The sequence below is a fragment of the Paroedura picta genome, chromosome 9, assembly GCF_049243985.1.
Source record: "Paroedura picta isolate Pp20150507F chromosome 9, Ppicta_v3.0, whole genome shotgun sequence".
Lineage (NCBI taxonomy): Eukaryota > Metazoa > Chordata > Lepidosauria > Squamata > Gekkonidae > Paroedura > Paroedura picta.
In genome coordinates this window covers 27,233,220-27,254,979 of record NC_135377.1, presented here as the reverse complement: position 1 = coordinate 27,254,979, position 21,760 = coordinate 27,233,220, and the positions used below count along the sequence as shown (strand labels likewise).

The following is a 21,760-nucleotide window of genomic DNA, read 5'->3' as shown; positions in this document are numbered from 1 at the left end:
TCTGCGACGTCGTGCGTTAAGGCAAATTAGTAGCGTTTTCAATTAGCAACCATTGTGCTATTTTGAAGCCGTGCGAAATGGCCCTTAAAGTAAGCATGTCCCCTCTCAACCTCCTCCTCTCCAGTCTGAACATTCCCAAGTCCCTCATCCTTTCCTCATACGGCTTGGTCCCCAGGCCCCAGATCATTCTCATTGCTGTCCTCTGAACCCTCTCAATTTTGTCCATGTCTTTTTAAAAGTAAGGTCTCCAGACCTGCACACAGTATTCCAGGTGGAATCTAACCAATGCAGTATATAGCAGGACTATGACATCTTGTGATTTTGATGTGATGCCTCTGTTGATACAGCCCAAGACTGCATTAGACTTCTTTACTGCCACATCACACTGTCTGCTCATATTTAGCATACAGTTCACAAGTACCCCATGCTCTCATTCACACACACACGCACGCACACACGCACGCACACACACACTATTACCCAGAAGTATATCTCCCATACAGGCTTCTAATTTTTGTGACCCAAAAGTACAACACTGCTCTTATTCATTTCCAGCAAGTCCTACCAAAATAACAAAATGACTATCTCTGGAGTCCATAACTATACTGCAGTTTTGGAGCAAGAAGTGAACTCAATGGCCACACTAAAGGCGTATTCATGTAACCTTAAGAGTGAGAAATTCACTCATTATGCAGCAGTCCAGGCAATCCCAGCACAATGTGGAAGTGGACCAGGGAGCTATGGCCACTTCTACTCCCTGTCATATACTCCTGCTTGTTTGTATAATCATCCTCATGATATTTAATTCCTATATGTGTCCATTTGCAGTCGGCCTATTACCCACAGCAACCACAAGCAACCATAAAAGGGCAAAAGATCATTAAGCGTACAGTGTATAGTTAGATCTCTACACCATGTTTTCCAATAAACAGAGAGAATCACATGGTGCAATGCACATCATTGAATAACTGTAACATGTAGTTACTCTAATGACTAACATCTGTTTGGCAGCATTCATGCTCTGCATCCTGTGTATTACGGAAAACAATTATACATTGTCCTTTCCCCCTTCAACTATACAGACCGAGAAAACAGAAGAGAACCTTTTATAATCAAGAATGAAATAGGGAAAATATGTAATTGGGTTCTGGCCATGTAGGAGAACAATAAAAAGTCCAGGAGAAGCACTGTGGGGAAAAAAATGGTTTCAAGAGGGATTTACAAGAGGAAAGAATGATGGTTAAGTTTTATTTATTGATTTATTTACAGCATTTATTTATTTTCTGCCTTTCTCAGGGCCACTAAGGCAGCTAACAATTAGAGGCAGAATATTATAAAACAATCATAAAGTCCACTTAAAACCAAAAGAAAAACACATGTGTGAAATAGAACAACAAAGCAGTTAAAATGTAAGGCAGGCAAATAAACAATATCCGGGGATAGTAGAAGGTACGGAGGTGGAATGAGGGAATGGAATAAAGGGGTCTGGAAACATATGAACAGATAAAGAAGATGTCAGAGGTACCTTATGCCAAAGGTACATCAAGAAGAGATAAAGCATCAAAGGAAAATACAATGTATTAGGGAAACACTTTCCCCCATGTGTAGATTATATTCTATGATGACAAGACAGATAACATAAATCCAGTCAATTGATGTGGTGAAGTGACTCCTCACTCTTAGGTAACTTGCCTAGTCTATAGTCCTGTAAAAGAAAATTTTAAATTATTGCACTCTGATAACACTTAGAGGTTAACCTAAAACAGTCCTCTCAGATAGACAGAAACTGCAGATCAAGTTTTTCTAGGCAGCTTTCAATTTGCCTGAATTGGGATGCTAACAATTGCTATGTTAATGGAGCTGAGCTGGTGTTATTTGTTCAGTGTCCAAAATATCCATGTGTTTCTTGAGATTGTGCGCCAAGGACTCCAATGACAACGAGCACAATTGTAGCATTCTCCCAGAAGTTTTCTAGCTCTATCCATAAGTCTTGGTATTTGCGGTCTTCTCCTTTCTTTTTTATTCTACTGTCTCCTGGGATTACAATGTCAATGATCCAAACCAAAGTTTGAATCCAGTGGCACCTTAAAGAACAACAAAGTTTTATTCAAGGTATAAGTTTTTGTTTGCATGTATTCTTCTTCAGATACATTGTATCAAGCTCAGTTGAGGGAACTGCTAATTTCTTTGCTGGCCCAAACCATTGAAATAAACTAAAGGATAAACTACTGAAGAGCATTTGGGGAAGAAATTTTCTATTATTTTACGTTAATATTTTGAACTTGCTGTTTTCTTTGTGTTACTGGGCACCATTTGTAGGGATTTGCCTTTGTTCAGAATGTCTCTTCCCTACATAGCGGTTATGATCAAGTTATACTAGTGGCAAAGTTGTTGGGTTTATGATAAATGTACGTTACCCTGAAAACTAGAATTGCTTGAGTGGTTTCTCTTTTTCTTGTCAAGCCACAACAGTGCTGTCATTTATTGACTTGAGTCTTGAATCATCCCTAACCCTTCTGCCGGGAGAAAAACATTTAAAGAGGGAGCCATGTAGGGAGAGTTCTGGTTGGCTACAGAGGCAGAAAGGAAAAGGTGCCCCTCATGCAAGACGATCTCCTCGTATGTGTGCCTTGTACTTGGGAAGGTACATTGCTCCTGCTGCTTTGGATCCAACAGAGTTTTCCAGGAAAGGAAGTCAGAGTGTTTTTTGTTCTCATACTTGACACGTAACCAGCATATTCACTACAGGCTTTTTGATAAAGTTCATTAACTGTAGCACAGGGGGGGAAATGCACAAGAGAACTTCTTGGATCAGTGTTTTTGAGGTTTTACAATATTTACACTGCTCTCATGTCCGTTTCTCAGGCGCTCTCCGCAACGACACATTGTTTTTCAAGGTGTTATACATGAAACAAAAGGTTCCTCGTTTATGAGTTCAAAAGGAGAACTCTAGCTGACTTTGAAAACTTATTTGTGCTTCCTGTAAAAATCAGACAGCTAGCTCAAGATTCACATCAGAAGAACTCTAAACTGTGCCATTTTTCTTGTCCCATGCGGCAAGAGATCGACAGTGCAGTCCTCATCAAAATTAACCCAGTCTAAAAATCCACTGATTTTACGGAGTTTAGGCTGGAATAACTCTACCTCGGATTGCATTGTTACAGTTACACCCTTAGAAGGGTGTGGCTCTGTTTGGGATTGCTCTGTTAGGGCCAAGTGAGACCTGCTGTTTTTAAAAAATGGGCCTGGGTTATAGGGAATGTCTGTTCAGAAATAAAAGGTATTTTGTTTGAGTTTAGAATGCTACTGTGGGGGGGGGGGATGATCACCATACTTCCCCATCAGCTATTTATGAATGCTGAAGAGACGCTGGGGCAAAAGGTCTAGATGAGTTTTTAAAATTCGGGGTTACCAGGGAAGTGTGGGGCCCGTAGCAGATGCTATGAGCACTACATGGATAAGCTGCCCTTGCTGCTTTTGGCACACCGAATACTCAACTCTTCAAAAAACAGCATGCCTAATTTACCCTTTGGCTGCTGTCCTAAGAACACTTCTCTGGAATTAAGCCCCACTGGGGGAAACAGTATTTACTTCCAAGCAGACCTCCTTAGGACCATAAGTATCCCAGCAGTCTCTTCCTGCAGTTCTTTTTGTGACACTGCCTGTTGGGTAGGTGTGCGCTACGGAAGCAGGCTGGATGTATACATGTACTGGTGGACACAGGGATTCAGGTGCCTGAACATGAACAGCAGAGAGTCACCCACACAGATCAGTCCCACTCCCTGTTTTCTTTGTTTCTAATCTCCAGATGCCTCTTCCTGCAGCACCTCTCTATTACCACTGAGTGCTCCTCCTGCTCTGCATTTAATGTAACTGTTTGCTTCTGAATTTAGCTGAATTTGCCTAAATTTTTTGGCTTTTACCCAATTATGCATGTGTGGGAGATGAGGGAACTGAACCTAGCTCTCTGCTTCCCCATTCCTATCTTCCCAAAACAATGGCTGGTGCTTTGGCTGATGATCTGACCGGGGCTCTGCATGCTGGACCAGCTTTTTTAGTATGAGGAATTGGGACTGGCCCATGTAATACCCATTTGCATGGACAACACCAGACTCGGGATACAGGCACGGCAGATATCTGTTTGCTCCCTAGCTGGGTTGGGGCATTGGAGTTTTTAACAATATGCAGCTGTTCTGCGGAACTGTAAATATTTTTGCCTTGTTACAAGACAATTGTAAAGACAGTGGGGAAAATATTTTTTTTTATTCCGGGAACACACAATCTGAGGAATTTTGCAGCAACTGGGAAACCAGCAAGGAATTTCACGAATGTAAAAACACAGCTTTACTTCCTGATAACGTTCTTTATAAAGGAACAGAAACAAACATGATATGTGAATGTATAAGAATCTGTGATTTTGTTCCACCCTCATATAAACACTAGCGGCAATCCCTTTGTTTAAAGGGCTCAATGCTAAATTCCCTGTTTACCATGAGAATAGCAAAGCTTTCTGATCTAGAAGTAGGGGGGAAAGGTAGGAGTCCTGAAGGTCGCACATCACTAACGTTTAAAATGCACATTAAAATATAGAAACTGCCTTATTGTAGATGCCTGTCTAGATCTGTGCATTCCAGAGGCTACAAGGTGTGCCCAGAACAGGACATTCTGCAAGTTTGAAATTTCAGCTGCTTCAATGAAGATGAATGGTTCTTGTCTCCCTGAAGAGATTAGTATAAGAATGCCAAGTGCTTCATATGCATTCAGCAACTCCTATCCCTATCTATTCCAGCTAGTGAAGACCATTCATCTTAAGAATAGGGAGCATTAACAAAATCTTCCCTGTCTATTGTTTCCCCATGGCTTATTGTTCCTTCTTATTCAGTCAGATGAAAAAACAGATTCAGGTGGGTAACCATGTTCGTCTGAAGCAACAGGACAAAATCCGAGTCCAGTGGCACCTTTAAGACTAACAGAGTTTTATTCAAGGTATAGGCATTCATGTGCATGCACACTCCCTCAGACACACTGAAATGGAAGATGCTGGCTCGTACATATGGTGTGAGCAAGCTAAACAACATTTACACATTTAAATTGTTAAACAATATTTATTATGCTTATGCTAGTTGGCTGCTACCAACTCAAATCACTACTGTGCCAATTTTATACATATTTACTTATTTACATATTTACTTAAGTTGGCACCATTGATTTTAATGGAACTGACTTTCAGAACCAAACTTAAGTTTGTTAATATAATTGACAATGAGGTCATTAAACTGTGTCTGACCTGTAAAATTTCAGACTGCAAACTGTGAAACCATTCCTTCAAGAATAAAATAAGAATTTAGGATTAGGGGACTGATAAGAATATACGAAGAGCCCTGATGGGTCAGACCAGTGTTACATCAGGTCCAACAACAGGACAGAGAAGCTAAAACCTTCCCTGATGTTGATTCCTGGCTCAGTGATGGGTTTATATAGTGTCAGGGCATGGGAAACTCAGTATGAGATAGTGGCTAATGTAATCAATGTGCTACTTTTTTTTGCAGAGAACGTTGCCCAGATCTGCTCTGAATCAAATGCCACCACGGATGCCTGTTCAGATGACGTGCCTTTGACAACTGCCTAACCAATTTACATGGAGACCCTTCAGCTCCTGTAGCTAACAATGTGGACAGGACCATTAGAAAAGTGATGCCTACTACCTTTGTCCTTGATCTTGGGATTCATGGCTGATCTGTGCTGGACACCCCACCCCCTCCCATATCTATCAACAAACCCCAATGCTCACAGCTGGAAAGAGAGTCCACATCTTGCCCGGGAGGACTGCCATCCTGCTAATGCTTCTGCAAACACTACACAAAACAATTGCATTACAATATGACATAACATAAAGTCCAAACCTACATCTAGAAGAAGAAGAAGAAGAGTTGGTTCTTATATGCCGCTTTTCCCTGGGCTTAACTGCTAGTATTGTTATAAAGCTGTAGAAATTACCTGTAATAATTGCTCCCCCCCCCCAATAATGTCCATGGTAGTAGGGAAAGAGTGCAGCATGTAAATGGAAACTTTGCCATGCAGAAAAGTATTCAGCTTTTCTTCTAGTTATGGTGCCAATGCACTCAGATGGTGTTCTTTATTTTTTAAAAATCAGCTTAGGACAGGTTTGGGAAGTAGGATATTGAGGATGGGGAAAACCTGGAGAGAGGTATGATACTGTGTGAAAGGTTTCAAAAAATGTTTCCATTTGGAAGCCAAGGAAAAGCAACATCTCTGTGCGGAAACACCCCTGGTGCCTCTTCTCTAACAAAATAAGTTTCCTGTCTGGGTATCTTATCCAGTAACATAGGGGAACAAAATATAGATTCTGGCTCTGCAGAATAATTAAAAACAAAACAAAACATCTTGCACATGCATGTTCCTTAAACCACTTTTTAATTGTTCCACATTTTTGGTTACTAGCCCATTTCCCTGTGATGGTTCCTTTGGTTTCTCCTGTTGCTTTTGATCCACCTCCTCCTTCTTGCTTTTTCAGCCTTCAGTGTACTGCTCCGTTGAAGCCACTAGGGGTCACAGCTGCTCAGTGTTGGTTATGTGAGCTCCGAAGTGGTAGTGAGGGATACAAATGAAATCAAAGACTGCATGAGAAATGTCCACCTCACACGCGAGGTCACATGTCATCAGGTACCTCCAGCTATGGCAACTCCCTTTCTTCTATTATTTGTCTTGTCACAAACACTCCTCCCTTTGGGCTGACTTTAAGCCTAGGGGGGAAAAAGATACCTGTGAGGTTTTTCAGAATACCCTGGAGTAGCCAGTCCCGGCCCACCAACCTCACTACAACAAGAAGACTCCCATAAAGGTTTGGCATCATTCTGGAGCTTTAATGGAGCTTGCGTAGACACAACAGGTATTGCAGAAAGAGCCAAGTCAGGGTTCTCTATCACGCTCCCTGTTGACCCCTCCGAAGAGACTGAGTCTGAGCTCTGCGAGGGGGTGCTTGGGGGGACATCCTGACAATACTCATATTGTCCCTGTTTCCACCCAACTGGACAGAGGGGACGTTTCTAATGAGGGAAACAGCCTAGGTAGGGCTAGTCCACCTTTGCTAGTGCTGTGACTCTGATCCAAATCTCCCCCCCCCCACACTCTCTACTACAATTGCTTTTTAAACAAAAGGACATGTCAGAGGTTCCAATATACAGGGCTTTTTGATGTCTCATAGTCAATTGTTTTAATGCAGCCATGATGTATTGCTTTTAGACTTGCATTTGTAAGCTTTTTGAAGGTCGACAATAAACAAATGAATAAATGGGCCTCCCTAGTAATCTCATTCTCATAAAACAACTCAAACCGCAGAGGGCCAAAGTATCCACAAATAAAAACGCCAAAGACAAACACATAAAACAGCATATTGGCCTGATGCTGCTTTGGTGGAAATTCTTGCAATATGAAAAGAACAGGAGCCTGAATAATGGAAAGTCAGGGATCGCAGTCTAAGTTCCTGGGATACTAAGAGCTGTAGGTTCAGATGGAGTTCTTGGGGAGTTCAATGGAAGTTGTGTTAAGTGTCATCAGGTCACGGCCAATGTAAGGTTACCCCTTTGGGGGTTTTCAAGATATGAGATGTTCAGAAGTGGTTTGCCAGGCTGGCAGTTTTGTGGATGAAAGTGTTTCCTTTTTGCAGAGCATGACCTTCTCACCTCCCCTTCTTGCTGAAATGCTGCATGTGGTATTGGTGGTGTTGGGAGGCAATTGGGCCTGCATAGAGAGAGGGAGGCAAGAAAGCCATGATTTGCCGATGGCAGACCTTCTGACTACAGAAACACTCTGTTATCTTCAACACAGCATGTCTCCGCCCAACTCTCTCCATAGAATTGTGGGAAAGATACAGCTTATCAAGGCCACACTACCAGACTTGATCAGTGCCACACAATCTAATACCTGACTTGACCCCCTACCTCCATTAAAATCCCCATGGTTCAGTCAGTCCCTTGTACAGAAGGGAACACAAGGAAATGCAACCAAGCCAAATGCCAAGAGAGTGCACACAGCAGAGAAGCACATCCAGTAGCCCCTGGAGATAGATAGGACGGTGGAGTCGCTGAGAAACGAGGAGGGAATAATGCCACATTTTGCTAGCCTGCTTCTCTTTAATTTCAAAAAGAATCCTGCCTGTGCCTCAGCCTCCCCTCTCCCGCCCCAGAGATCCAAGTTTAGTGATAAACTTATCCTGCCTGTAAAAAGAAATATATGATAGAGACATTTTACATGATGGAAAAAGTGAGCAATAATGGACCTTGTACACAGATGAAGGGGCAGAACCACTAACATTCTGCTAAGATGGCTACTCAAGTGTAAATACAGCTTGAAGCATCTCTATCCTCTTTTTAAAAAATCCAGCAAGATATTGACCAATAAGGAGAGACAAACCATGCTGCACAAAAAAGAGGAAATTCCGGGGCTACGACACCTGTCCTGTTTTTCACATGGGTCTTCAGAATATATATGCAGTGATTCTTGAAAGAAAAAAAAATTGAGGGGGGGTATTGCAGAATGCAGGCCCAGCATGATTCAAATAAAGGCCCACTAACTGGACTTCAGTGTAAACCGGAAGTAAGCTGTGAGTGCAAAGAAGGCCTAAGAGACTGAGAAGCAGGGAGAACTGGTCTTGTAGGTCCTCACGAGTGTGTTATATTTCTGTCTCATTAGGCATGACAGCCATTCCCCATAACTCTAGCTTAATCTGTGGTAATAAAATTTCTTTCCTGCTTCCTGTTTTTCAAATCCAACCCACATGCCTAGACTACGCTTACATGCTAAGAACATGTTTGCAGGAGGGGGGGGGGCTAAAGTAATTGGAAAGCTCTAGTTGGCATAGTTCTCTGATTAGGCTTCTATCCCTGCAATTTTTACCTGATTCTGAAGATAAAAACACATGAGTAAAAACTAGTCAAAATCAACAGAAAAAATTTAAAAAAAATCAGAACTGAAATGAAATGGCTGCCCACAGCAAATAACTAAAATGAGGCAACAAAACAGGCCAAAGAAAGCAACAAATTAAAAAGCAACCAAACAAAGCAACAAGTTTTTTTGTGTAACTCTAGTACATTGCACCAAAGGAATAATCAAATAGTAAGCTACATAAACAATTGAAAATAAAGTCTCTACCATCAATGGTATCGTGTTGATCCAGCTGAAATATAACGATGAAAACAATCCAATCAGATACATGAGGTATTACTTTAAGGTGACCAGATTGTCCCACTTTTGGAGGGACATCTGGGGGCACCTGGCAAATTGTACTTATGTTGAAATTTAAAAATATATATTACAATACTATTTTTGCGTTCTAACCCCCCCCCCCCCCCCCGATCAATGGTGTTCCGCTTTACTAATGTTAAAATCTGGTCACCTTATATTTGGTCTTTCCAGTAGCCAGTCTAATCCTGTGGATATCTGAAAAACAGCAATTGGAGATGAATGGAAGCTTTTGATCATTCCCCCCATAGCATTATTATGGAAGCTGAATTCCTAAACTGTGTGCTCTGCTGTTTTTGTGAAAGATCTTTATTTTCTTTAATGTAGGTTTGTTATTTGCAACCCTTCCAAGTTTCCACCCACCTTTCCACCTTACTCTTTAGCCTCTCGGTATTTTGCTTTTTGCATGCAACTCTTAGCTTATTTCACAGATTCTTGCCATAGGACACCTTCTTTAGGGATCTCCTTATAAGGCAAATATCTGCACATTACATTTGACAACTAGAAAAAGAGCTTTGGTTTTTAAAAGAGCTCAAAAGGGATGGTACCTAGTTCCAGGCTCTGTAACATAAGACATTTGGCACAGCCTTTTGAGTGGAGGCCCCTACACAATTTTCCTATAATGGGGCCATTTTTGATTGGGAAACCCATCATGACTTGAACCCATCATTACTGCATGCCGTGGTTCCAGTTGAAATAAGTTGCAACCTACAACTCACAGCTGATCACTACACAGGGTGGCGACCCTGACTCAGCCTGTGTATTCTGTAATGTGTGGGCAGCATCAATGGCAGGAACATACAGAAGGATTTCCTTGAGAATGAAAGGCAATGTAGGACCTGAAAGGCAAGGACTGATACTTGCATGCAGAAATTTGCTGGCAGCTAGTGCTGCTGAACCCAAGGATAATACATTCTCTGTACTGTTCCCACCGGAGGGAAGCACCGGAGGGAAGCAGTTTCTGGACTGTCTGCAAAGGTAGCCCTGCACAGAGCGCACTGCAGCGGTCTCAATGGGAGGTTACCAGTCTGCTCAGATCTGCCCTGGGGGAACAAGGAGTACAGCCAGCTCATTAACTAAAGATGGGAAAATGCACTCTTGACTATAGCAGCTATTGGGTTGCCAGCTCTGGGTTGGGAAATACCTGGAGAATTTGGGGGTGGAGCCAGAAGTGGGTAGGACGTGGGGCAGTGAGGGGCCTCCATGAAGTATAACGCTATGGAGTCCGGCCTCCAAAGCAGCCACTTTCTACAGGGGAATGAATGTCTTTAGTCTGGAGATGAGATAATTCCAGAAGATGGAATCTGGGGACTGGAGCCTCTGAGCAGCTACCAAAGTATAAAACAGGGAAACCTGTACTCATAAAGTTGCTCTATCAGGGAGAACTTTTCAAAAATAAGCAAGCCCCATGTATATAAATCAAAGGGCTTATTTTCCCTTGCAGATATGCTGGACCACCCACTTGTAGGCAGCTTAAATTTCATTTAAATTGTTGCCAAATTATGCAGTAGATATTTTCATGAATTGTCTTAATTCATTGATCTTATGTTTGCGTTTGGGACATGCATCAGCAAGAATCCAGTTTTGCTCATGAAGGATGAGGACCTGGGAGTCAAACGTGTTTACAGAACAAGTATGCTTGAGTTTATTTGGCTACTCTTTCAAATTGCAGCGTATCCTTTGGATTATTTTCCCATGACATTTGCGTTGCAGTGTTAGAGACATAGTCAAACTTCAGCCACATATTTGTCCCAGCCCAATATTAATAGCATCTAGTTCCTTCCTGGGCTTCTCTTGGCAAATTAACCAATTGTTCCATGCAACCAAAGCCCAAGTATAAACCATGTCTGTTGCTTTCTTGCTTCCACGGAAGTTTCAGATTTCTTTCTTTCCCAACTGTGGTATATTATTTTTTTACTAGACAACAGAGAGAGAGAGAGAGAGGAATAAACAGAAGCCCGATATGAGGGGTCTGTCTGTTGGTCCCTATCAGACTGGAGTCTGAAAGTCTGAACGCTCAGCTGCATAAGATTAAGGTGACCAGATTTTAACATTGGTAAAGCAGGACACCAATGACGGGGGGGGGGGGGGGTTCTTGATTAAAAATTTGGTCTATACGGAGCAACAAAAAGTTTCATAGAACACATAGAACGCAAAAAATAGTATTGTAATATATATATATTGAATTTCAACATAAGTACAATTTGCCAGGTACCCCCAGATGTCCCTCCAAAAGTGGGACAATCTGGTCACCTTACATAAGACACTTCCTGTGGATTCGCAACTGGCATGCAAAGGCCCAGCTTTTCCAGCATCCATTTTATAGAAGGGATCATTAAAACATTCACAATACAGGCCAGCAAACGCTTGTCCAGACAGTGTGTTGTGGCCACCAGCAGAGAAACCCTCCCAGTAGTTATGATTATACGTGAGAATTTAACTTCTGTAAATCATAGTGTTGCCTCCTCATAACAGTTTTATGGACTAAGTTGCCATGATGTCCAAGATATCCAAGAAGCGATAGCCTAAGCAGTATTTTCCCCCTTTAGGTAAACATTTTCTTGATAAGCTTGGAGAGAGGAAGTATCCTAAAGGAAACTGATAGAGGGGAAGTGCTTGTCAATTGAAATGTTTACTCACCACAGTTTCTCAAGAAGAACATAAACCAGGGGCCTTTTCGCACAGGGATCTTTGTTGCAAATTGTTTGCGGAATGAAAAATCGCCATTTAAAATAGTGGAATTCGTCGTTATGCATACCTGCCTTTGTAGTGGAATCAGTTGCGTTTTTTAGCGTTTCCCACAGGCTTCCGGTCTCGGCAGAAATCGCTAGAAAGGAAGCGCTATTGCCAAGCTCGTCCCGCCCCTGGCCGTCAAGCAGCCAATGGGCAGCCGTTAGCATGCTCCCAAACAGCCCCTTTCCCTTTAAGAAAGGTTTTTTAAAAAAAAAAAACGACCCATAGCAACGAATCTAGGTAGATTCGTTGCTACGGAGAGACCCATCCAGCTGCCTAATGTGAGCTGTCGTTTGATTGTATGATCGTTTGCACGCTGCCTCGAGTGATAAAAAAAAATCCCCCCCCCTCTCACGGTTTTCGGCTGAATTTATTTGTAAAAAATAAAGGGACTTTATTTCAGCAAACGGGCTTTTCAGTGGTTTGTGCTTAGTGACTAAAGGTGAAGGACTGAAGCCAGGGAAGCCTCTAAACAGAAAGAGGCTCGCCGGTGCGTTTATACCCGCTCGCTCGGAGAAAAAAAAATGGCGATCGCTTCGCCGGAAGTTTGGAGGAGAGAGCCAGGGGGAGGGACTTTGAAGAACCAGCAACAATGGTAACGCACAGGTCTTTAGCGCTACTGTTGCAGATTGGTTGCAGGAGTGTATCGCTATCCGGAGGGTGAATCCACTTTTCTGGATTCCCCTGAAAGCGCCACAACGAAGCGCTTTTTGCTGATTGGTTTCAGGATTGTTGCAGATTGTCTACGACGTCGTGGGTTATGGCAAATTAGTAGCGTTTCCAAATAGCAACCATTCTGCTACTTTGAAGCCGTGCGAAATGGCCCCAGATTTCGGTACTAAATCACAGACCAATCACACGCTTGCTTCATAATGCCTCAGAGGTGATGGGATTTCTCTGCCGCCAGGAAACAAGTGAAGGACAACAGACATTGCTTGTCATGAAAAGCAGGTCAGAATTGAAATGTTATAATGGCTGCCTTTATTTCTGCCAACCCAGAGAGGCATTGTTAATGCTAAGTCATAGTTCTCATTTCAAAATCCATTTCTTTCTAAACCAATTCTGGAATCCCCCCCCCCCTCACAAAAAAAAAAAGCCTAATTGCTGGCCCACAACCAACTTCGGACTCTCCCCCTTAAGCTTAAGTTCACTTCTTCTCTGTTCTCATCCAGGCGACACGCAAAGGCATATTCTTGTTCCATGTTTGAATAATGGATAAATGATTCCTGCTCTTGTTCTTCATACTTTTCATACTTGTTTTCATGTTTAATTGATTTTCCCCTATTCTGTTTTAGTTCATTTTCCTTGTGAAGAAGAGTTCTTTTTTATATGCTGCTTTTCTCTACTAGGAATCTCAAAGCGGCTGACAATCGCCTTCCCTTTCCTCTCTCCTCCACAGACACCCTGTGCAGTAGGTGAGGCTGAGACTGTTTCCACACGGGAGGCAGTGTGCTGCACTGCCACCTGGTTTCTGGCTTGGGACTGGTTGCCCTGATCCTTCCTGGTACTGCACGGCAGAGGATTTGGCCCACGGCGCCCCGTCTGCCCTGGATTTGTGATCCCATATGAGGCAGCCAGGAAGGCAAGGCTCCAGATGTGTAGCATACAGGAAGGCATGACTTCAGCATCTCTCTAAGTGTTTTCCTGAGCCAAAATAGCCATGGGAAAATGCTTTGTCCTACTGTAGAGTTCCATGTGCAGCAGTCAGTGCATGTGGAACTTCACACTAGGGCAAACAAGCCCCCCGCCCCGCTGTTTTGTCCTGGGAGATCCCCCCTTGTGTCATGCTGCCAAGCCTAGTTTAGCCTCAGAGTCTTTGGGAACCTGAGTTATGTTGATTATAAGTAAGGTCAGGAGGCCCTGACCACATGTATCATCTAAATGGACCCTTACACTGACATTTTTGTAACCAGAATGATGATACCATCTGTATTTGTTCCTTAAGAGTGCAGTCCCTTGAAGTCAATGAGTTAAGAAAGAGGTAACGCTACACTGTAAATTCCATTTGTCATGTTTCCCTGTGTGGCATGCACTCGGTCAGGAATTTGGAGAATCTAATAGGAGTGTGCAGTGTTATTTTGGCAGGAGCAACAGTGAGAGAAGAGGTTTTGAGAAATGGCCAGGTGTATTCAGCCAAAATAAAATAAAATCTGTACTACAATGTGCAAATATGGATGCAAATACCCTTCCTTGCACTTGGACCCATTTGCACAGGGAACTTCCCTAAAAAAATGAGAATGAGCAAAAACCCACAAAATCTAATCATGATATATTGTCAGTGTATAACATAAAGAAGACCTGGATGTGCAGAGGATTCCATTCAGTTAAGTGTTCCACCAACCACATAGCAAAAATACTGTCAAGGGCCAAGTCCTTCCTTCCCTACATTTTATCAGACTAGAACAGGAAGGTTTCCGCGTGATGACCCTGACAAGACATCATCTGCCTAGCCTGGACCAACAAACAGGAGATATGCACCATGTGCTCCTCTATGAAAAATGTTAATCGTTGCCTCAAGGACAGGTGTACGCACAAAAATTTCAGTATTTCAAAAATTATTGTTTTCAAAAGCCACACTGCCTCCCTCTTTGATCAAAGATTCAACAGTCTGAGTCTTCCTTTACAAGAGACCATTAGCAGGAGATGGCCTGCTTCCAGTTAGTTGTGCATGCATTCATAGTTTCATACCATCACCCTCCTGTGCTAGACTTGATGGATCTGAGAAGCATGACTGTTTAGGCTTGTTTCCATTGCAGTTTTTTTCTCCCTTGTCCATATGGATGCTGTTCAATGCATGCCAAGGGCCATTGACCACGGAGAACTGGAAATGGAGCACTAACGGAGATTGTGAATGGAGCAGTTCAAGCCCAACTTGGTCAGTCTGTGGGTGTGCGGCTTGTTAATGCTGTGGCATTCAAACACTAGCCAATGGGTTAGCTGAGAGGCGATCTGTGAGAAAGAAAACCTTCCCAGCGAGAGACAAGGCTGCCTACGCAGCAAGATGGGATCAGTCAGAACGCTGCTGTTCTTTAATCCAAACCACAAAGCTTGCAACTGTTCATTGTCTGCTGCGTATTTCTCCCACATCTCTGGGAAATGTAGGAAACAAACACTGCTTAAAGTAAGCCAAATAAGTGGTCCCATTTAAAAATGCCTGAATATCAAAACTGCAGAAGAGGTAAATGGTTTAATCTGCAAACTGAAACTGTAAGTAAAAGAAAACCTGCCTTTAACCACCACCCCACTGCATTTATTAAACTGCAACAGGCATGCAATTATTTGCTGTTATGTTTTGGGAATGTTCCTCTCAAAGCTGTTAGCGTATGTACAAAAACTCACCTATAGTGAAGCAGGTTTGGAAAATGGTTTCGCCAAAGTATCATTTGGCTCAAGTAGAGTTGATTACATGCATTTAACTGTTCCCCACTTTAATCAGTGCTTAACTTTATGTAAGGTTAAGGTAAAGGTATCCCCTGTGCAAGCATTGGGTCATGTCTGACCCTTGGGGTGACGCCCTCTAGCGTTTTCATGGCAGACTCAATACAGTGTGGTTTGCCAGTGTCTTCCCAGTCATTACCGTTTACCCCCCAGCAAGCTGGGTACTCATTTTACCGACCTTGGAAGGATGGAAGGCTGTCAACCTGGAGCCGGCTGCTGGGATTGAACTCCCAGCCTCATGGGCAGAGCTTTCAGACTGCATGTCTGCTGCCTTACCACTCTGCGCCACAAGAGGCTCTTTAACTTTATGTAGATTGTGGAATTTGCATCAATGCACAGTTGTGTGTTACATGGGGCCCGAGACGTTAATTCTTATAACTAGCTTCTCTTGTCCTAGGTTTCTCAAGGGACAATAGGCCACATTAATGGCAGCATACTGCCATTATGATAGCATATTGTCATAAAGCATATCAGCAAAAAAGAAGGATATGGGGGGTGGGAAATCATAACCCCATCCATATGTATTAAGATGAGAATCTGTAGGCATTTAGGTGAGTTTCTCAAATTGTTTTTGTGTTGTAGGATCCCCCCGCTCGCCGGCCCCAGTGGAGGATGGAGGATTTGGAGATTGAGGGCGGGGACCTCAGTGGGGTCCAAGATAATAGAGTCCCCTCTCTAAATCAACCATTTTCTCTAAGGGGACAGATCTCTAGTCTGATTGGAATAGCTTCCTGCTCTAATTAATTAATGAAGACATGCATCCCTATTTCAGAAGGAACAATTTATGTTCAGCCTTCTAATAGCAATTAATGCAGAAGCTGAAAATGGCATATTTGAGGTTTGTTCATAAATGAGAGAATAGATAAATAAAGACAGAAAGCCTGCTCACCTTTTTTGTAACATCATGTAATGACACGGAATTTCAATTTTATGTAAATGGTTTAGGGATCTCTGGAATCACATATCTAATTAAACTTCCAAAACCACAACAGGTTTGCCAAGCTGCAGGAAGTAGCTACTCAAGGCCATTTTTTTACGGTTATTAAAAATTCCTTTGTAATTGAATATAAAAGTTCTAGAAGTTCCCGGTAGATCTTTGCTGTTTTAATTATGATACTTTTATATGCCATCTGATTAGTACACTACAAAGATTAATTCTCACAATAGGTACAGGATTAAAGCCAGAGTGAAAATCTTTGGAAAGTGCCCAGTTTTCACTGTACATTCTTTGGAAATAGGCAATAATTCCTTTGACCCCTGTGGTCATTTGTGTTCAGCAGAAGTTTGAAAGGAAAAGCATGATAGTATTTGTTTCTCCAACTACACAGCTCTGCTTCACTTGTTCTACTTTTCCTACATGGAAAAGGAAGCATCGTTCTTTAGGAAACAAAATGTTGATTGCTAGGTGTTAACAGTGGGCATGTATATATTTTGCTGTGTGTTCCGAGTCACAATAGGAGGTATTCCCATCAATTTATGCCCTATTCTCTCCCTATTGGCTGCACACTCCCAGGGAGGGTAAATAATGTAGGGATTGAGTTGCCTGCATACAATTTGAATTGATTGGCACTCATAGGCCGATTCCAATTTGAACTGATTGGCCCTCACTGACAGAGTGCAATTTGCACTGCTGGCCCTAATTGGCAGAGTGCTATTTGAACTGATTGGCCCTTACTGGTGCATTCATTGGCTCTCATTGACAGAGTGCGATTCGTACTGATTGGCCTTCATTTGCAGAGTGCTCTCTCCCTATTAGCTGAACACTCCCAGGGAGGGCCAATCATGTAAGGAATGAGTTGTCTGCAAGCACTTTGAACTGATTGGACCTCATTGACAAAGTGAAATTTGCACTGCTTGGCCCTCATTGGCAGAGTTCAATTTGAACTGTCACAGTGGCATCTCTCTATTGGCTGCACACCCCCAGGGAGGGCGAATCAAGTAGTGATTAAGTTGTCTGCATGCAACTTCAACTTTATCATGTTTAGTGATGATAGTGATAGGTTGGATCCTACCACTTTGCTGAGATGAGTACAGAACCTTCTTCCAGTGCAAGGAGACCTTCCCCAGAGCACATTTCCAAATATTGAAGGCTCTATATTAGGTGAGCAGACTAGTAGGATCCAACCCAATGATTATATACTGTATGGTAGTATTACACTTCCCGATACAATGCTGATAGTAATGCCTGGAGCTACATTTTTCATCTCAAACTACACAAAATATTGACCCTGTGAGTTGATGATATTACTGAGAATTCTGCATGAAGGTGTCTTTACATTGCCTTAAAAATCTGCTTTCATTACCGAATGTTTGTGTGGTTTTTTTTCTTGTGATTTGCATCTGAGTGGAGAAACGTTTCAACAACCACAGGTGCCTGCCTTGAAGCAAGCAGTTATTCTCATCTGGGGAACCTTCCTCTTTGCTCTGCTTTTTGTGTGTGTGTGTGTGTGTGGGGGGCGGTCTGGCATCCTCTTTCTGACTCTCTGGCCTGAGAAAGTGTGGATCATGCCCCCCTCCTTTATATGACAGAAGACATGGAAACCAATGGTTCTACTCCTATTTAAAATCGATCAGATTATCCCTTGACTCTTCTTACTTTTCTCCCTAGTAGGGGAAACTCTTCTGCTTTTTGTTAGCATCCTATTAACGTTTTCTGTTTTAAAATATCAGGGACCAAGTGATTGAGCAAATCAATTCTATTTTGTGCTTTAGCGGTTAAGCTTGGGAGAATACTGCGTTTTACACAAGAGTAAATAGGGCTACTCTCATGTAAGCAAGCTAGGCAGCATGAAAGAGGCTTCCGAAATGCTCACGTGCTTCAGTGCATGTGCAAAAAACCCTGCAAAAGACCAACAACCCTGAAACAGGAGGAACCCAGTAGGGGAAGTCCCACCAACAGCACAGTCATCAGAAGCAGCACCGCTCACACTGTTTCTTATGAAAGGTGGCTGCAGTCTGAAAATTGCCTACGTTTGTGTGACCCTTGTTCTCAGTGTTACGGCCACTTTGGTATGTTTTGTGAAACTAAGGCAGAAGTGAACCCCAGGGAAAGCTGAAATCAGAAGACTGAAAAGCGTCAGGCATTTTCTTACTCACAAACATGTTCTTATAGGACAAGTTCCTGCAGTGTTAGGAAATCTGGCCTAGGAAGCTCCCCTTTCCCATGGTTGCATGAGGCAACAGCAAGCACATATTCATAACAGGGATGTGGACTATAATTAAATCATTTTGAAAAGTTGTCATCAGTTCCCATCATTATACGTAATTATTTATTTTTCCATCCTTTTTATTAGGGAATTTTCATTAAAGAATTGTCACAACTATTGCTGCAGCTTCACTAATTCTACTCAGCAGGGGTTTCTTTGCTGGTAGCTCAGACAACAATTTCAGTCACTGGTAGTAAGTCCTAATATGAAGGGTTTTGCTTGGAGGTTCTTTTTTTTCCTTTTGGTCTTGATTTATTTTAATTTTGATTTTCTAAAAGGACTGCAGGCGAACAAACCCAGACCATTTATTCCCTTTTGTCCATTTTTAGATGGCAGGAACATTTCGTAACATTCAAGAAAAAGGACGGGAGAGGTTATTGACATCCGTCTATCTTTCTAAGGGGATGGCTTACTGCACTGTGGTCGGTGAATGCAAGGGAAATGTGTACTCTTTGTGGTCAGTCATCAAAAGCCTGGAAAATCATAATCTGGCCACAGTTGTTATCCATGATCTAAAGACACGCATACAACTTCAATGCACAGAAGCTTAGCTACAAGAAGATTACTGCTTTGCTTTAGGGAGGCGTCTTAAGCCGGTCTACTCACTAGTAAGTCTTATATTATTCCATATGACTTATTCCCTGGCAAGCATCCTTCAGACTTCATTATCAGGAATATCCCTCTTCAAATCTTAAAGGAACTGTGCTCCCTGGCTATTCTGCTTCGGGCACAAAGCAAAGTGCTATTTATCACCTTGAAAGCCTCCAGCAGTCGGGGTCCAGATGCAGGTGGCCAGTTTAACTTCAAAAGCCTTCATTTTCGGAAGGAAGGTGGATGTCAAGTAGATACAAAGCCTTGTTTCTAACAGCATCACATTTCAGAAATGACCTCTCCGTGGCTGATTTAACTCAATTTGCACTTGTAACAGAGTTTCCACATGACACAGAATAATCCAGCCCGTCCCCCTTACTAGCTTTGGCTTCCCTTTCAGATGTGGGTTGTATCACCCCTTCCTTTGCCAAGCTCTGTCGTGATTCTTAGCCAACCTTAACAAAAAAAAAAAAAATCTGGTACCTGTGTAGTGCGGCACAAGAAGACCTGAAAATGCAGAAAATGAGAATGCATATTGCTGGGGGCCCCACTGTAGTAATCTACACAGAGTAGACTCACGAGACCTCTGCTGCTTGGGGAAGGGGGAGAGAGCACTGTAGGCACTTTTGAAATGCTAATCAAAACAGCAGAGAAAAACACTTACCAATTCTGTTATTGACATGTAGTAACAGCATTACATTTTGCACTGACAAAATTAAAAATTCAGTTTTGCTGGTGGTAGCAAAGCTAGTTTGCTATGAAACGAAGAAAGGAGGTGAATTCAGGCACAGAGTGTTCCTTCCCTTCTGACTTCATGAAACAGATAGCTCCGAGCATAGAAAGCTGGGTAATCTCCCCGCCCCCAGGTTTAAAAAAGCATATTTCTTGCACAAAAGGGAGGGTGTTCACAATTTGTGCAGGGATAGAGGATCACATTGTGGAAAACACAAACACATCAAAGATATACAACTTGAGTTGCTGAATAGGAATCAATTCCATGTGGAATCAGCCCACAGTAGTCTTTCTATTGCCTAGTCCTTTGAGTTTTAAAAGTCAAAACATTTTTTGTCCTTGTAGACTTTTATTTTTGTATGCTTGTGTGTCTATAGTATTCTTATGCTGTGCATGCCTACTCAGAAACAGGCACCCCCAAACACAATGGGATTTACTTCCACATAATTCCACGTAATTATGGTAATGACTGGGGAAGGTATTGGCAAGGCCACCCTGTATTGAGTCTGCCAAGAAAACGCTAGAGGGCGTCACCCCAAGGGTCAGACATGACCTGGTGCTTGCACAGGGGATACCTTTACCTTTTAATTACACCCTTAATGTCTTATGTATTCCAATGCCCTTTTTTTGCTATAGGGAGGGAAGGTAGCACGGTATAGCCAAATCTCATCATATCTCGAAAGCTAAATGAGCTTGGGACTCGGCTGGGAGATGACCAAGGAAGACTCTGCAGAGGATGCAATGGCAACCCCCTTCAGCTTCTCACCTGCCTTGAAAGCTGCTTGCTGGGGTAGCCAGAAGTCAGTTGTCACTTGACAAAACATATGTACGTACATGCCCATTGTTATATTTGATGGCATTTTATTCCTGCTTCTGCTGCTTTAGGTGAGTTTATTGTTTTCAAATGTACTGTTTTATCTTTATGATCACTGTCTTGTGCTGTTGAAAACTGGATATCTTTGAAATGGCTGCTGGATATTTGGGACACATAACAAGGAAAGACAAGAGACATGTAGAGCAATATGCTTGAACAAAAATTACCCAAGCTCTTACACACGGTTTGGGGGGGTTTATTTAAAACATTGCATTCAGAACCTGCTTCCCAGTGAATTATTTCTTAATGATTTTGCAATGTTAAGACATGCTCTGGCGTGATCTCAGACTCCCTAGATGGATAACGAGGCACTGCCCATAGGCCCCTTGCTGAGATCCCTTGAGAGAAATGAAAGAACAAAGGGGAATAAAGCAGACGGTCTTGTGATCTCTGTCACATAGGCACTATGCTAAGTATGCTGCAGCCCTCAGTGGCAGCAAAAGCGTGAACCATAAATCTTTGAAATGCTCCAGCATCCGTTGCCCCTCATGGGTCTCTCCATCAGAAACTCTCACCTTGACTTGCCGGAACAGCTGCCACGGGGACGGGTATCTCAATCCACTCTTAAAATCAGAATAGAAGGTTTGGGGGGCAGCTGCATTTAAGTGGGAGTTGAAGGCATTGCTGGGCTCACTTGAAAAATTAGTCCAGGCTTGTTTGAGTTGCTTGGGTAATGTTTGTTGTAGGAATATGTGAATATCTCTATAGAGCAATAATTTATTTCCAAATGCATGGTTTCCATTATGAATTGTTCACCACTGGACTTCAAATGTAATCTGGAGATCTCCTGGGATTATAAGTGTTTTCCAAACTGGACAGAATCAACTGCCTTGGAGAAAATCTCCATATTGCGGGTGAACTCTATGACATTATAATCTGCTGAGCCCCCTCCTGAGGCTCTGAATCGTGATGCTCTGGTTTGTGG

The 21,760-nt window shown here is 42.5% G+C and overlaps 1 long non-coding RNA gene across 1 annotated transcript; it reads right to left on the bottom strand.

Annotated features, from left to right (window-relative positions):
* Positions 1-4,764: 4,764 nt before the first annotated feature.
* LOC143844640 (uncharacterized) lies at positions 4,765-20,032 on the bottom strand. Its single transcript, XR_013234061.1, has 3 exons — positions 19,894-20,032; positions 9,416-9,459; positions 4,765-6,764 (listed from the first exon to the last, which is right to left on the bottom strand). It is a non-coding gene; the product is annotated as an uncharacterized LOC143844640 (long non-coding RNA).
* Positions 20,033-21,760: the final 1,728 nt, after the last annotated feature.